The following is a 17269-nucleotide window of genomic DNA, read 5'->3' on the forward strand; positions in this document are numbered from 1 at the left end:
AAGAGTTGGACTTCGCACCTGACTTTAATTGCAGGAAGACTCCGCCCGGACTCCTACGGGAGCCGAGCTCCATCAACGACTCCAACCGCAAGAAAGACTCCGCCCGGACTCCTACGGGAGCCGGGCTCCGTCCACAACTCCAACCGCAAGGAAGACTCCGCCCGAACTCCTACGGGAGCCGGGCTCCATCGCCAACTTCAACCACTGGTAAGCTCTGCCCGGACTCCTACAGGAGCCGGACTTCGTCGCCAACTTCAACTATTGATAAACCCCGTTCGGACTCCTACGGGAGCCGGACTTCGCACCTGACTTTAATTGCAGGAAGACTCCGCCCGAACTCCTACGGGAGCCGGGCTTCATCGCCAACTCCAACCGCAAGGAGGACTCCGCCCGGACTTTTACGGGAGCCGGGCTCGGTCACCAACTTCAACCGCTGGTAAGCTCCGCTCGGACTCCTACGGGAGTCGGGCTTCGTCGCCAACTTCAACAGCTGGTAAGCTCCACCCGGACTCCTACGGGAGTCGGGCTTCGTCGCCAACTTCAACTGTTAATAAACCCCGTCTGGACTCCTACGGGAGCCGGACTTCGCACCTGACTCTAATTGCAGAAAGACTCCGCCCGAACTCCTACGGGAGCCAGGCTCCGTCCACAACTCCAACCGCAAGGAAGACTCCGCCCGGACTCCTACGGGAGCCGCACTCTGTCCACAACTCCAACCGCAAGGAAGACTCCACCCGGACTCCTACGGGAGCCAGGCTCCATCGCCAACTTCAACCGCTGGTAAGCTCCGCCCGGACTCCTACGGGAGCCGGACTTCGTCGCCAACTTCAACTGTTGATAAACCCCGTCCGGACTCCTACGGGAGCCGGACTTCGCACCTGACATTAATTGCAGGAAGACTCCGCCCAGACTCCTACGGGAGCCGGGCTTCGTCGCCAACTCCAACCGCAAGGAGGACTCCGCCCAGACTCCTATGGGAGCCGGGCTCCGTCACCAACTTCAACCGCTGGTAAGCTCCGCCCAGACTCCTACGGGAGCCGGGCTTCGTCGCCAACTCCAACCGCAAGGAGGGCTCCGCCCGGACTCCTACGGGAGCCGGGCTCCATCACCAACTTCAACCGCTGGTAAGCTCCGCCCGGACTCCTACGGGAGCCGGGCTTCATCACCAACTTCAACCGCTGGTAAGCTCCACCCAGACTCCTACGGGAGTCGGGCTTCGTCACCAACTTCAACTGTTGATAAACCCCGTCTGGACTCCTACGGGAGCCGGACTTCGCACCTGACTTTAATTGCAGGAAGACTCCGCCCGAACTCCTACGGGAGCCGGGCTCCGTCCACGACTCCAACCGCAAGGAAGACTCCGCCCGGACTCCTACAGGAGCCGGGCTCCGTCCACAACTCCAACCGCATGGAGGACTCCGTCCGAACTCCTACGGGAGTCGGGCTCTGTCGCCAACTTCAACCACTGGTAAGCTCCGCCCGGACTCCTACGGGAGCCAGGTTTCGTCGCCAACTTCAACTGTTGATAAACCCCGTCCGGACTCCTACGGGAGCCGGACTTCGCACCTGACTTTAATTACAGGAAGACTCCGCCCGGACTCCTACGGGAGCCGGGCTTCGTCGCCAACTCCAACCGCAAGGAGGACTCTGCCCAGACTCCTACGGGAGCCGGGCTCCGTCACCAACTTCAACCACTGGTAAGCTCCGCCCGGACCCCTACGGGAGCTGGGCTTCATTGCCAACCTCAACCGCTGGTAAGCTCCGCCCGGACTCCTACAGGAGCCGGGCTTCGTCGCCAACTTCAACTTTTGATAAACCCCGTCCAGACTCCTACGAGAGCTAGACTTCGCACCTGACTTTAATTGCAGGAAGACTCCGCCCGGACTCCTATGGAAGCCGGGCTCCGTCCACGACTCCAACCGCAAGGAAGACTCCGTCCGGATTCCTACGGGAGTCGGGCTCCGTCCACGACTCCAACCGCAAGGAAGACTCCGCCCGGACTCCTACGGGAGCCGGGCTCCGTCCACGATTCCAACCGCAAGGAGGACTCCGCCCGGACTTCTACGGGAGCCGGGCTCCGTCGCCAACTTCAACCGCTGGTAAGCTCCGCCCAGACTCCTACGGGAGCCGGGCTTCGTCGCCAACTTCAACTGTTGATAAACCCCATTCGAACTCCTACGGGAGCCGGACTTCGCACCTGACTTTAATTGCAGGAAGACTCCGCCCGGACTCCTAAGGGAGCCGGACTCCGTCCATGACTCCAACCGCAAGGAGGACTCCGCCCGGACTCCTACGGGAGCTGGGCTCCGTCACCAACTTCAACCGCTGGAGCCAGACTTCGCACCTGACTTTAATTGCAGGAAGACTCCGCCCGGACTCCTACGGGAGCCGGGCTCCGTCCATGACTCCAACCGCAAGGAGGACTCCGCCCGAACTCCTACGGAAGTCGGGCTCCATCGCCAACTTCAACTACTGGTAAGCTCCGTCCGGACTCCCATGGGAGCCGGGCCCCGCCTCCGGTTGTGACTGAAGGAAGACTTCATCCGAACCCCTGCGAAAGCTGGATTCTGAGCTTCTCTTGGACAGATGGCTAACCACCTCTCTCCGCCAGACACTCCAGTCGGACTTCAGCCGGCTGACCTTTGCCCCCTGGCACGCTGTAGTAACAGCCACGATTCTGCTCCATTCCCTGCGACAGATTCCATGCGGCTCCATCACTCCACGACCCTGCTCCACCTCCTGCGATGGATTTCACGTGACTCCATCACTCCTTCGCAGGCCGTAATAATGGCCACGGTCCTGCTCCACTTCCTGCGATTGATACCGCACGATTCTCCTATCCTCTGGCAAGTCACGACAACGGACGCCGCTCCGCTTCTCGTGGCAGACTCCACGTGGCACGCCCCGGTAATAGCCACGGGTCCACCCCACTACTAGCCGCAACAAATTTTTTCTGACCATGGGCGGCCCACTATCAGACGGTTACAGGCGTCACCATCAGTTTGTTGCCCCCTCCGCCTATAAAAGGGGGAACCCCAGATACGTTATTCCATAAGCTCTCATTTTTACCAAGAAACTCTGCTAAAATTTTCGTTCGAGCACTCCATTCTTGTTGAGGCAGAGAACTGACTTGAGCGTCGGAGGGTCTTGCCGGAGCAACCCCACCTCCGGTTTAGACTTCTTTTGCAGGTCCCGACGGCGACCGCGACTCCCTAGACTCCAGCTTCTCCGGCGCAAGCGGATTTTTGCACCAACAAGATCTATTATAGAAATCAAAATAAGTTAGAGATTGTTACCAAACAAATTTGATCTTGATCTCTTTTGATCCAATGGTTGGAGAAAGTATTCTTCAGATCACTCACAGTCACATGGAGTTGTCTAGCCTATACAGAAAGATCCATGCGAAGACAGACATAGATTAGGGATTTGGAGGTGCTAGCCTACAAGTAACTTCGACAGCTGATTTGTTCCTCCTTCTTCAAGTACCTTGGATACTTCAAAATAAGAGAGGATCAAGAGGAGGAATAAAGGAGGAGGAGAAGAGGCTCTAGAAATAAAAAAACATCAAAGGAATGATCATGGGATGTTCAAGAGAGAGGATCCCTTTTTATAGACTAGGAATTAGGGCTTTCCAAGGAAGGGCACCAAGTGTCAATGCCAAAACCTCCTTTTGGTATTCCAAAAAATTTCAAAAAAATCATTAAAATATGAAGAAGGATTCTAAAGTCTGACACACCAAATAATTTTTCAAGAAAATTTGAAAAAAAATTAATATGGTGCCAACAATATTCTATATACAAAAAATTCTTTTCCTAGTTTACCTCTTATCTCTATTTCGGATCGTATTCGACTTTGGCAAGAGATAATATAATGACTCATCAGTTATAGCCACCCACCCTTATTGGATCCTCAATCATGATGCCAAAAATTACAACCCAAATCCAATTAGGCCTGGAGAAATTGGCATAGATCCAGGTGTGGCGCAAAAGATAAGGATAGAGTCCTAGTTGACAAGGATTCTTCATTTTCAGTTCTTATTTTAATTCAAATCAAATTTGGATTGAACCCACTAATAGAAATAAATCTAATCTAATTAAAAATCTAAATATCTCATCAAATTTCTAATCTAATTAGAAATTAGTTGAGTCAAAATTCTGATCGAATCAAGATCAAATTTTCCTTGCAATCGGGTTGGATCATATCAAACCCAATCAGAGTCAAACTGAATCTAATTCAATTAAACTTGATCCAAAGCTCTTTGCTCAATAAAATTGAGTCAATTAGTAATCTAATTACTAATTAATTCTTCAAAAATAATAGAGTCTCAATCCCAGTAGGACTCTCCCCCAGAGTCTTAGTGTGAGTAGGACTCTTCACCAAAGTCACAATCCAATTGGACTCTTCAGTCATAAGATCTGATCAAATCTTCTAATACGTGTGATCCTATAAGTTTGAACCTAAACTAGTAGCATAGGAATAACTTTCTATATCAATCGATGTAACCATCTAGCAATGATGACCCGATGATCGGATAGGTCAAAGTATTGTAAAGCAACCTTCTAGAACCTACTGACGTATGGTTACCATATAATTCATCTCTTTGATCCAAATGCTCAAGGCGACTTAGAGTTTAAATGTCAACTTAATTTAGTCGACCATATTATATTTCAACCTTTCAAATCCATCTCATGGATTATCCTAGTGAAGGTTTTATTGAATTAAAATATACTGATGCATATCTCCTACTAATTCAGAGGGGTCAATTCCATCTTGACTCATACACTAACTTGATAAGTACTTGACTGCATCCAGTAGTCTTTCATCACTGAGTTAGAAACTCAGATGATCTGGTACTAAAGTACAGTGAGTTGCTTACAAGTCACCGTGGTAGTCTCAGATCGGAGAGACACTTATATCCATACCCTTCATGAGCTACTCTTGACAGTAGAGTGCTCGGCACATGATCACGTTCGATGTGAATGTACTCTTACATTTCATCTGCATGCCATAACAGTATTTTCATACTCCTTAGTTAAAAAGACAAGCAACTCATATGGCACGCAACTACCTATACTCGATATTGCTATCATCCTATTAATAGCATATCATTTGGTCATGAATATTTTTAAGGACTTAATGATAAATCCTCTTTTATCGATTAATTATAGTCCTAAAGACTTCATTATAACATAGGAGTTCAAAGATGGATAATTTGTAATAAAAATATCAAATAATTTTTATTAATAAAAACTTATATACAATTTACAAGATGAGCACAATCGTCAACAGACTGACGATTGACTTTGAGATATATTTTTCAACACTCGTAAGAGATTAGAAGATTAAATCTATTTGCAATTCTCTTGCATATTAAGCCTGAGAATCTCAAACTCCTCAAGGTCCTTGATTACTGTCCTACAGTGCTTATGGACCGACTGCCCTTCGTGTATCGTCATGTTGAAGAGTCTCTTGGATACTTCGAAGCATGCAGTTTGGCTCTACTCACCATACAACTCTTGTAGGTGAGATCATAGCCCTGATAATGGGTATATGCTTATGTTGGCTCTATAACTCGTTTGATGTGGAAGCCAGCACATAGCACTTAATCTGACTGTCTTCATCCATCCATTTATCAAATACTGTTCTCTGCTCAGCACTAGGATGGTTTGATAATACTGGAATGTCTTGGTTAAGTATATGTCCTAATTTTTCAAAAATCAAGACAATCTTGAGATTTCTTAGTCAATCTTTAAAGTTAGTTTCAATCAAATGATTGGATTTAAGGATGTGAACTAGATTGTTTGAAGCTGACATGGTTTAACTACGAGAGTAGAGATTCAGATTAGATTTTGTACTTTAAATTTTATATTTGCTCTAGGGACTTTAAGAAGCAAATAAAATTTTTAGGAATCCCTACACTCCTTGGGTGGGAAGCAAAAATCCTAACGCGACAACTAGATCTCTATTGGGTACTAGGTCCCACCAATGCTGTATACCTCATCTGACAGATATTGATAATACACACATCGATACATGAATAATTACTTGTCTAAATGCTTCTTTAAGCATGTTGCAGCTACTTGATCTCTAAGTCATGTAGGCTCACATGATAGATATTGACCACACTCCTTAGGTAAGCCCAACCCACCGCTCACAAGCAAATGCAAAACCATCATTAGGTCCCTCACCTGATAGATATTGGGTCCAACCCTATCTTTATCCTAGAGAAACTCTTTGCTAATAGAGTGATTGCATATTTTCGGTACAACTAAACCACTGTGATCAGCCATAAACAATCAATACCAGTAGCACGTCTGTATATCTACATGGTGGAAGATCTCTAGAGTTAATATTTATGAGAAGATTTAAATTTAGATCTCATCTAATCAGTCATCATATGACTGATCTAATTGATATGGACTAAATCAAACCATCAAGCAATAATATTTAAGACTCAATCTTCTAAATTGATCAAATAAGTTGAGATCGGTGAGGGTTCCCTCGTTGTTTTTCTTAAATACCAATAAATTGATCAGATCAGCAAATGAAATCAATTAAATAACTATTTTTTAATTATTTATCTTAGATACTAATAGGTCAATTAGTTCAAATAGGTGAGCTCAAGTGAATCAAGCTCAAGCCATCGAGTCGAATCAGGTCCTTAGGTTAATTGATTCTATATCTGAAATTTAATCGATTTGATCAATAATAATTTTATGATCTAAGACTTAACTGATCTAATCCTAATTAATACTTAATTCGATTTGATCGATTACTTAATCAAATTAGATCCATTATATCTAAATCAAAAATTCTAGATGTAATCTAATTATATGATCTAATTTTTGATTTACCCATGATCAAAATTCTTATGTACAAACATAAATTTTAGATCATAAATCTAAATTTTAGATCTAAATTCTTTACACAAGAGATAAATTTTAAATCATGAAACTAATCTTCAGATTTAACATAGAAGTACATATCTCATATATATATATATATATATATAATTTAGATCTAAATAAAAATTCAGATCTTATCATGATATCATATATCTCATATATAAATTATTAATTAAATTTAAACTAATTTTTAAACCTAAATATACAATCATACATCTCATAAATGAGTCATAAATTAGGTTTTAATAATTTTGAGATTTTATATATGTAAACATATATCATATATATAAACTAAAAAACTATCTAGAATAATTTTTAGATTTATGCATATCTTCATATATCCCGTACATGAACTAAAAATTATATCTAAAATAAATTTTAGATTTAAATTAAATATCTATATGTCTCATCTATCAAGAAAAATTAAATTTTAAATTTTTTTTTCAAAAATATGTATGTCAATTTCATGCATATAAAACATGTGGCTTTGATATTACTATTGAAATTTTGGGTGAGTGCTTACATGTGTATTTTAAATTTTTTTCTAAATAATACAGTAAAATTGAAGATTAAATTTATTTTTAATTTAAATCATGCATGCATAAGAATATAGCATACAAAGATCTACTTCATATGCTAAAATTAACATATACTGGATCTTATGCTGAAATTGAATATGTGATCGGATCATATACCTGTATCACTATTTTTTTCTTCGAATCTAGATTTAGAAAAAGGTAGGTTCTTTCTTAGCTGTGTAAGTAGCCGGCCTCTATGGGTATCTATTCAGGATCAGTTTGGTACAGTCCTCTATACTGTTGATTTTTTTTTTTTAAGAATGATCATCCTGCAAATCTAAACGAAGCCTAAAACCTTTAATCAACTCTTGATCTTCTTCTTTTCTTTTCTTCTCTTGATCTTCTTCTCTTAATCTAGAAGTAACCAAGATTTGAACATCTGGTGGAGGAGAAGGGGACACCCAACAACTTTGGGCGTGTGGATGATGGATGCCTAACAACTCTTAGGCGTTGGAACCAAGAAAAAGAAGAGAGGGAGTGTTGCCCAGCTATGCAACCCAAGAGGGGGGGTGAATTGGGTTTCTAAAAATTTTAAGCTTAACTAATGACTTATAAAAAATATTTGTCAATAGCTAAATGAATGAGAAGAATAACCTTAGTTCAAGATTAATTGCCTAAAGCAAGAATACAAGGAAATAATGAAGAGTTAAAGAGAAGCAATTATGCACACCACAAACAAAAGGATTTATAGTGGTTCGGTGCCAACCTTGCACCTACATCCACTCCCCAAGCTCCTACTTGGGAATTTCAATCCACTAAACTTGTATTCAACCCGAATACAAACGTCGGAAACTCCGACACTAGCTATCCCAAGCTAGTCCACTTGTTTCTCGGGTACAAGCCAACCCAATACACTCCGATTCTAGGTTCGGATCAACCTTCCCTTGTTTTGGAACCTCTCTAAAACAAAAACAATCACTCAAAATGAGTAGAATAATTTATAGCACAAATAAGTACAAGAAAAGCTCCTTTAATGAGCGAATATAACTTTAAATACACTTTACTCAAGAGAAGAAGCCCCTTTTTGGATTTTCTCAAGGTGGATGGAGAATTGATTGAGCGCTTGAGGAGTTGGTAAGCTTGGATTGATGGCTTCTTGAAAGCTTTAAATGATCTCTTGATTAGGGCTAAAAAGTTGGCTTGAGAAATCCTTTCTCTTTTGAATGCTCTTGAATGCTCTCTTGAATGCTCTTCTTTTTCTTTTCAATCTCTTGCTTTCTCTCTTTTTGTTTCCCACCTTTTGAATCCTTTTTATAGCTTTAAGAAATAGAGAAAAATATTCTAGGCAGAAAAAAAGCCGTTAGACCATATTAAATGAGCATTAAAAGCACTTAAAATGGGTTAAAAACTAGCCGTTGCGAAAAAATCCCGTCACAGGGGTCGACTCATGAGTCGACTCATGCCACAGGGGTCGACTCATGAGTCGACCTCTGTTGAAGCAACCAGAAAATAGGGTTCTATAATTTTTGGCCTAAAACTGTAGGAGTCGACTCATGCCTTGAGAGTCGACTCATGAGTCGACTCACAGGCCGTGCCAAGCCAAAAATTCAGCGTGCCAAACTGCTCATTGTGCCATGAGCTGACTCATGGGTCGACTCATGGATTTCAAACATGCATAACTTCAAAAATACAAGTCCAAAAATAATAAAATTTTTGCCAATAGATCACAAATCTTTTATTCTACCAAATGATACTATTAAATCAGGGTTTTGATAAAATTACAATTTTGCCCCTGAAGAGCACAGACTTTTTCAAATAAAAAATATTGGTACCCCATCAACTGCTTTGTAATCAACAAAATCAATCTAGGGAGTAACAATCTCCTCCTTTTTGATGATGACAAAACACTTGAACAAAAGCATTTATGTGAATCATGAATTTCAAAAGGATGCATTATAAGTGCATATGCTTGAAAAGAATATTGATTCTTTTGGCATGTGATACACATGGTCATATACAAAAATAGTTTGCCCATTTGCTTAAAGATTCGAAAATTTGCTCATTGGATTATGTGATTTTGGTGTTAGAGCAGAAAATTTATTTTTATTATCAGAGCAAGTTGTATCTTGAAAATTTGCTCATTCTCATTTGATTATTTAGTTTTAGTATCAGAGCAAAAATAATTGAGTGTACCAATACATATCTAAGAATTAATTTGTAAAGTATATCAGAGCATGTTAAATTTAAGATGTATCAGAGCAAGTTAAAATTTTTAAAGCAAATCAGAGCATGTTTAAAGAAGTAATTTTAAAGGTTGCTCATTTGCATTGTACTTAGCAATTTACTCATTGTGTTTTTAAGTTATTTAATAATTTTACTTTTGATATTGTTCTTTAATTTTGTTTTTTTTTTAATTCATTCATTTTATTTTCAAGTCTTTTAATAATTTATAATTTTACTTTTGATACATTTTTTTTTCTTTCTAATAATTTATAATTTTGCTTTTGATGGGTTTTTTTTCCTTTAATTTCTCCCCCTTTTTGATATCATCAAACATTGTTAACTCCCCCTCTTTTTCTGAATACGTTTTCTCTTTAATGTTTCTTCAAACTTCTAGTGCTAATAATTTATGTTTGCTCCCCCTGAATACAGCAATCATGAAACAAAATATGTCATGGATTACCATAGATATGAATCATCAATAAAGAGAAGTTGTTTCAACAATGAGAAGATATATAACCAAAAGATGATTGACATCATTACAAAGAGTAGATATATAAGTAAAAGATGATTAAAATCATAGTTGTTTCAATACAAATTTCATAACATAAAAGTCAGCTAGCTAATGTCATTACATGGCCCCAAAAATACAGATCCTAGAAAGAACAAGAGACTAACACCTAGGATCTAGTAAAGATCATGACTAGATGGATCGGAGTCATCAGAGATAGGATGAGGAGATGATGGATCTCGACCAGAAGAACGTCCTCTACCCCGTCTGCCTCTGGCACGAGCAGGTGAGCGAGAAGAACTAGGAGGCTGAGAACGTTGAGAGGCCAAGGACTGGACTGAAAGAGTGAGTCTGATGGAATCAAGAACGTTCAGTGCTCTTGAAACAGACTGAAGTAGAGCAGTGAACTGAGTAGATGCATGCTCACTCGAGCCTCTGATCTCTCTCCTCAATAACTCATAACCACCCTCCAATGCACCTCTGAGCCTGCCAGCCTCTGCAGTAAGGTCTGTGACCTCAATAGAGCTCTCCTGTGGCTGAGCATGGGCCAAAGCTAAGACTTGCCTCTGCAAGTCAAGAACTCTCCCAGTCAGTCTCCAAACGGTGTCCTCTAGCTGCTAAATCCGAATAGACTGATCTGAGATCAACTGAAACACAGTGGAGATATGGAGAATCAAGGTCTGATCAGATGAATCTAATGAAGTGGACCCTGGTGCAAATGTAGTAGTGCTCCACTATCGAGAAAGTAAGGAAGCCACACGCTGAGATATCTGCTCGATCTGATCATCAGCCAATCTGAACTCTGAAGGAGATGCTCTGCTCTCTGGCTGATATACTGGTGTGTGCCTCCTGGTGAACTCTGAAGGGCCAGCCTCTGGGTCTGGAATAAACTGGATATCTGGAGATGCTGCCCTGAAGTCATGGATAGGAGATGATGGACCTTCTTCTTCAGCTCTGTCTTCTACTCTGTCCTCAGCTCTCTCCTCAGAACTCTTGATCCAACCACCATCAGTTTTAGTAAATCCCATGCGATGCAGAGTGTGTTGGTTGATGGTGTCTACGTGAGAAAGCTTAGCAGATGCCTCCCCCTCAAAACTGACTCCAAACCTCCTGAAAACTCGAGTAAGGGCCATACCAAAAGGCAGATGTACCTTGGATCTGTTCAGTGTCTCTCTCATGGCCTCAATCATTAGTGCAGGGAGGTTTAATGGGGTTTGAGTGATCACATGAAACATTATATAGATATCTCTGCTAGAAAGTAGATCATGCCTACCACTCCTAGGGAAGAAGAGCTTTGTCACTAACTGATGTAAGATCCTCATTTCAATAGACAAAATTTTGGCTTCCAATTTATTCAAACTCCCCGAGTAGGTTCCTCCTAGAATTACACTGATCCCCTCTTCCTTTACTGGGAGTTTCATGTAAGAATATCCCTCACAGGGCAAATGAAGTATCTCTCCCAAAATAGCAGGATCCAGACAAATATCAACTCCCTTAACTGTGGAAGTCACTGTTCCATTCCCATAATGCAGATTTTGATAAAATTCTCTAACTAGGTCTACAAAAGTGACTTCCTTGAGAGAGCAATAGAAACCCCAACCCTGGTTTTTTATCTTTGTTCCAAAGGTGAAACCCTCTTTTTCAAAGAATCTAAAATCCACATTCTTTTCGGTTTCAACCTTCCTATCAGATAGAGGGATTCTACTAGGGCTAAGGGGAGACTGAGAGGGACCTTGAGCTGACACAGAAGCCGGAATGAGAGCAGTGGAGGACTGAGCAGCTTGCCTTTTTCTGCAGACATTTTTTTCTAGCTCACGGACCAATTTTCTTCTCTGAGGGAGCTTTATCTTTGGAGCCATTCTCACCACAGCAGCAGGCAGAGAGACTCGGAGGATCAAGTAGATGAGTGGAAGAAGGGCTACAAAAGGATGGAAAAGGATTTTGGCGGAGAGAAGAGGTGGTTTTGAGAAGAACGGTGGAGGCTAGGGCACGCTCCAACCGCTTCAATCAAAGAGGAAAGATGCGAAAATCTCCTTTCCTAGGAGGTGATTTATGGTGGAGAGGAGAAGGGAGAACAATCTTAAGCTAGATCCTTGGTTTTGGAGAGAATGAGGATGAGGATGACGGTTCTTGGAGAGAGGAAGATGAAGAGAATGAGTCGGCTCATGAACAGGCCTCAAATTAAAAGAACGAGCCCATGGGAAGTTGGCAATAATTTCAAGTATGCCCTAGGGTCGACCCTAGGGGATCGACTCATGAACCTCAAAAAATCAGAAAAAAATATGAATAAATTCCAAAAAAATTTAAAATTTTGGGAGAAAGAATTTTGCTCAATGATAAGTTGTGAGAATGATAATCTTAAGCATTTAGGTCCAAGAGAGATGATGGAAATTAATCTCAAGTCAATTCCTTGGAAATGGAGAAATATTTAGGCATAAGGATCAAGAATTCTTAGATTTCTCCTAATTTCACAGAATCTATCCTCACTAAGGGCCTTTGTAAAGATATCAGCTAATTAATTTTCAGTGCAAATATATTCAAGAATTATATTTTTTTTTTGAACATGTTCTCTTATAAAATGATGTCTTATTTCAATATGTTTGGACCTTGAGTGTTGAATTGGATTTTTAGTTAGATTTATGGCACTTGTGTTGTCACATCTTATTGGTGTTTCATTAAGTTCGATTCTAAAGTCTTCGAGTTATTGCTTAATCCACAAGATTTGAGCACAACAACTTCCGGCTGCAATGTATTCGGCCTCAGCCGTAGACAGTGCTACCGAATTTTATTTCTTGCTAAACCAGGAGATTAGGTTAACTCCAAGAAATTGGCAAGTTCCACTTGTGCTTTTTCTATCTAATCTACATCCAGCAAAATCAGCATCTGAATATCCTAATAAATCAATTAGTGAGTCCTTAGAGTACCATAACCCTAGAGTTTGAGTACCATTCAAGTATCTAAGGATTCTTTTAACAGCATTCAAATGAGATTCTTTAGGATTAGATTGATATCTAGCACACAAACAAACACTAAACATGATATCAGGCCTACTTGCAGTTAAATATAGTAAAGAGCTAATCATACCTCTATAGTATTTTAAGTCTACACATTTACCTTCATCATCCTTGTCAAGCTTACATGAGGGGCTCATGGGTGTGCCAATTGGTTTGGAGTTCTCCATTCCAAATCTTTTGAGTAGTTCCTTGGTGTACTTGCTTTGGGTGATGGAGATTCTCTCTTTTGTTTGTTTGATTTGGAGTCCGAGGAAGAAGGTAAGTTCTCCTATCATGCTCATCTCGAACTCCCCCTGCATGAGCTTAGCAAAGTCTTGACAAAGAGATTCATTAGTAGACCCAAAAATTATGTCATCAACATAAATTTGTATTACTAACATATCATTTTGATTTCTTTTAATAAAGAGAGTTGTATCTACATTACCTCTTGAAAAACTATTATTTAGTAAAAATTTGCTTAGCCTATCATACCAAGCTCTAGGTGCTTGTTTTAATCCATATAAAGCTTTATTTAATTTAAAAACATGATTAAGAAAAGCATGATTTTCAAATCCTGGGGGTTGTTCTACATAGACTTCTTCAGCAATATATCTATTTAAAAATGTACTTTTGACATCCATTTAAAATAATTTGAATTTCATAAAGCAAGCATATGCAAGTAGAAGTCTAATGGCTTCTAATCTAGCAACCGGTGCAAAGGTCTCATCAAAATCAATTTCTTCTTCTTGATTATAACCTTTAGCAATCAATCTTGCTTTATTTCTTATTACATTACCATGTTCATCTAATTTGTTCCTAAAGACCCATTTTGTGCCAATTATTGAATAATTTTTAGGTCTTGATACTAAAGTCCAAACATTATTTCTTTCAAATTGATTAAGTTCCTCTTGCATTGCATTAATCCAATTATGATCATTTTCAGCTTCTTCAATAATTTTTGGTTCAAGATGAGATACAAAAGCATAATGATTAAATACATCTCTAAGTGAAGAATGAGTTTTTATCCCACGCATAGTGTTGGTGCAAAAATCTGCTTGCGCCGGAGATGCTGGAGTCGGAGAAGTCACGGTCACCGCCGGGACCTGCAAAGGAAGTCTAAACCGGAGGTGGGGTTGCTCCGGCAAGACCCTCCGACGCTCAAGTCAGTTATCTGCCTCAACAAGAATGGAGTACTCGAACGAAGAATTTAGCAGAGTTTTGAGATAAGAAATGAGCTTATAGAATAACGTATCTGGGCCCCTTTTTATAGGCAGAGGAGGTAACTGATTGATGGCGACGTTTGTAACCGTCTGGTTAGTGGGCCGCCCATAGTCAGGGGGAACTTATTGCGAAGAGTAGTGGAGTAGACCCGTGGCTATTGTCATGGCCTGCCACGTAGAGCCTGTTGCAGGTAGTGGAGCGGCGTCCGTTGCTGCTAGTTGTCAGGGAGTAGTGGAGTCGCGCAGAACCTGCCGCAGAGAGTGGAGCAGAATCATGGCCGTTGATACAGCCTGTCAGGGAGTAATGGGGTCGCGCAGGGTCCGCCGCAGGGAGTGGAGCAGGGCCGCGACTGCTACTGCGGCCTGTCAGGGGGTGCAAACCCATCGGCTGAAGCTCGACAGCGGTCGGAGTCCGGCCTCTGTAGGGGTCCGGGCGGAATCCTTCTTGTGGTTGGGGTCGTGGGTGGAGCCCGGCTTTCGTGGGAGTCCGGGCGGAGCCCTCTCGGAGCTGAAGTTGCGGGCGGAACCCAGCTCCGGTAGGAGTCCGTGCGGAATCCCCTGCAATCAAAATCAGATGCAGAGTCTGGCTCCCGTAGGAGTCCGGACGAAGTCTGTCTGCAGCCTTTGGAGTCGAGGACGAAGCCCGGCTCTCGTAGGAGTCCGGGTGGAGTCTCCCTACAATCAAAGTTAAAGGTGAAGTCCGGCTCCTGTAGGAGTCCGGACGGGGCTTACCAGCAGTTGACGCTGAGGACGGAGCCCGGCTCCCGTAGGAGTCCGGGCGGAGTCCACTTGAGGTCAAAGTTGTCGGTGGAGTCCGGCTCTCGTAGGAGTCCGGACGAAGTCTGTCTGCCGCCGTTGGAGTCGAGGACGGAGCCCGGCTCCCATAGGAGTCCGGGCAGAGTCTTCCTGCAATCAAAGCTAAAGGTGAAGTCCGACTCCCGTAGGAGTCCGGACGAGGCTTACCAGCAGTTGACGCTGAGGATAGAGCCCGGCTCCCGTAGGAGTCCGGACGGAGTCCACTTGAGGTCGAAGTTGTCGGTGGAGTCTGGCTCCCGTAGGAGTCCGGACGAAGTCTGTCTGCAGCCGTTGGAGTCGAGGATGGAGCCCGGCTCTCGTAGGAGTCCGGGTGGAGTCTCCCTGCAATCAAAGTTAAAGGTGAAGTCCGGCTCCCGTAGGAGTCCGGATGAGGCTTACCAGCGGTTGATGTTGAGGATGGAGCCCGGCTCCCGTAGGAGTCCGGGCGGAGTCTACTTGCGGTTGAAGTTGTCGGTGGAGTCCGGCTCCCGTAGGAGTTCGGACGAAGTCGGCTTGTAGCTGTTGGAGTTGAAGATGAAGCCCGACTCCCGTAGGAGTCCGGGCGGAGTCTTCCTGCAATTAAAGTCAAAGGCGAAGTCTGGCTCCCGTAGGAGTCCGGACGAGGCTTACCAGTGGTTGATGTTGAGGACGGAGCCCGACTCCCGTAGGAGTCCGGGCGGAGTCTACTTGCGATTGAAGTTGTCGGCGGAGTCCGGCTCCCGTAGGAGTCCGGACGAAGTCGGCTTGTAGCTGTTGGAGTTGAGGACGAAGCCCGACTCCCGTAGGAGTCCGGGCGGAGTCTTCCTGCAATTAAAGTCAAAGGCAAAGTCCGGCTCCCGTAGGAGTCTGGACGAGGCTTACCAGCGGTTGATGTTGAGGACGGAGCCCGGCTCCCGTAGGAGTCCGGGCGGAGTCTACTTGCGGTTGAAGTTGTCGGCGGAGTCCGGCTCCCGTAGGAGTCCGGACGAAGTCGGCTTGTAGCTGTTGGAGTTGAGGATGAAGCCTGGCTCCCGTAGGAGTCCGGGCGAAGTCTTCCTACAATTAAAGTCAAAGGCGAAGTCCGGCTCCCGTAGGAGTCCGGACGAGGCTTACCAGCGGTTGATGTTGAGGACGGAGCCCGGCTCCCGTAGGAGTCCGGGCGGAGTCTACTTGCGGTTGAAGTTGTCGGCGGAGTTCGGCTCCCGTAGGAGTCCGGACGAAGTCAGCTTGTAGCTGTTGGAGTTGAGGACGAAGCCCGGCTCCCGTAGGAGTCCGGGTGGAGTCTTCCTGCAATTAAAGTCAAAGTCGAAGTCCGACTCCCGTAGGAGTCCGGACGAGGCTTACCAGCGGTTGATGTTGAGGATGGAGCCCAGCTCCCGTAGGAGTCCGGGTGGAGTCTACTTGAGGTCGAAGTTGTCGACGAAGTCCGACTCCCGTAGGAGTCCGGACGAAGTCTGTCTGCAGCCGTTGGAGTCGAGGACGGAGCCCGGCTGTCGTAGGAGTCCGGGTGGAGTCTCCCTGCAATCAAAGTTAAAGGTGAAGTCCGGCTCCCGTAGGAGTCCGAATGAGGCTTACCAGCGGTTGATGTTGAGGACGGAGCCCGACTCCCATAGGAGTTCAGGTGGAGTCTACTTGCGGTTGAAGTTGTTGGTGGAGTCCGGCTCCCGTAGGAGTCCGGACGAAGTTGGCTTGTAGCTGTTGGAGTTGAGGACGAAGCCCGGCTCCCATAGGAGTCCGGGCGGAGTCTTCCTGCAATTAAAGTCAAAGGCGAAGTCCGGCTCCCGTAGGAGTCCGGACGAGGCTTACCAGCGGTTGATGTTGAGGACGGAGCCTGACTCCCGTAGGAGTCCGGGCGGAGTCTACTTGCGGTTGAAGTTATCGATGGAGTTCGGCTCCCGTAGGAGTCCGGACGAAGTCGGCTTGTAGCTGTTGGAGTTGAAGACGAAGCCCGGCTCCCGTAGGAGTCCGGGCGGAGTCTTCCTGCAATTAAAGTCAAAGGCGAAGTCCGACTCCCGTAGGAGTCCGTACGAGGCTTACCAGCGGTTGATGTTGAGGATGGAGCCGGCTCCCGTAGGAGTCCGGGCGGAGTCTACTTGCGGTTGAAGTTGTCGGCGGTGTCCGGCTCCCG

This window comes from Elaeis guineensis, chromosome 5 (genome assembly GCF_000442705.2).
Source record: "Elaeis guineensis isolate ETL-2024a chromosome 5, EG11, whole genome shotgun sequence".
In the NCBI taxonomy this organism is placed as follows: domain Eukaryota; kingdom Viridiplantae; phylum Streptophyta; class Magnoliopsida; order Arecales; family Arecaceae; genus Elaeis; species Elaeis guineensis.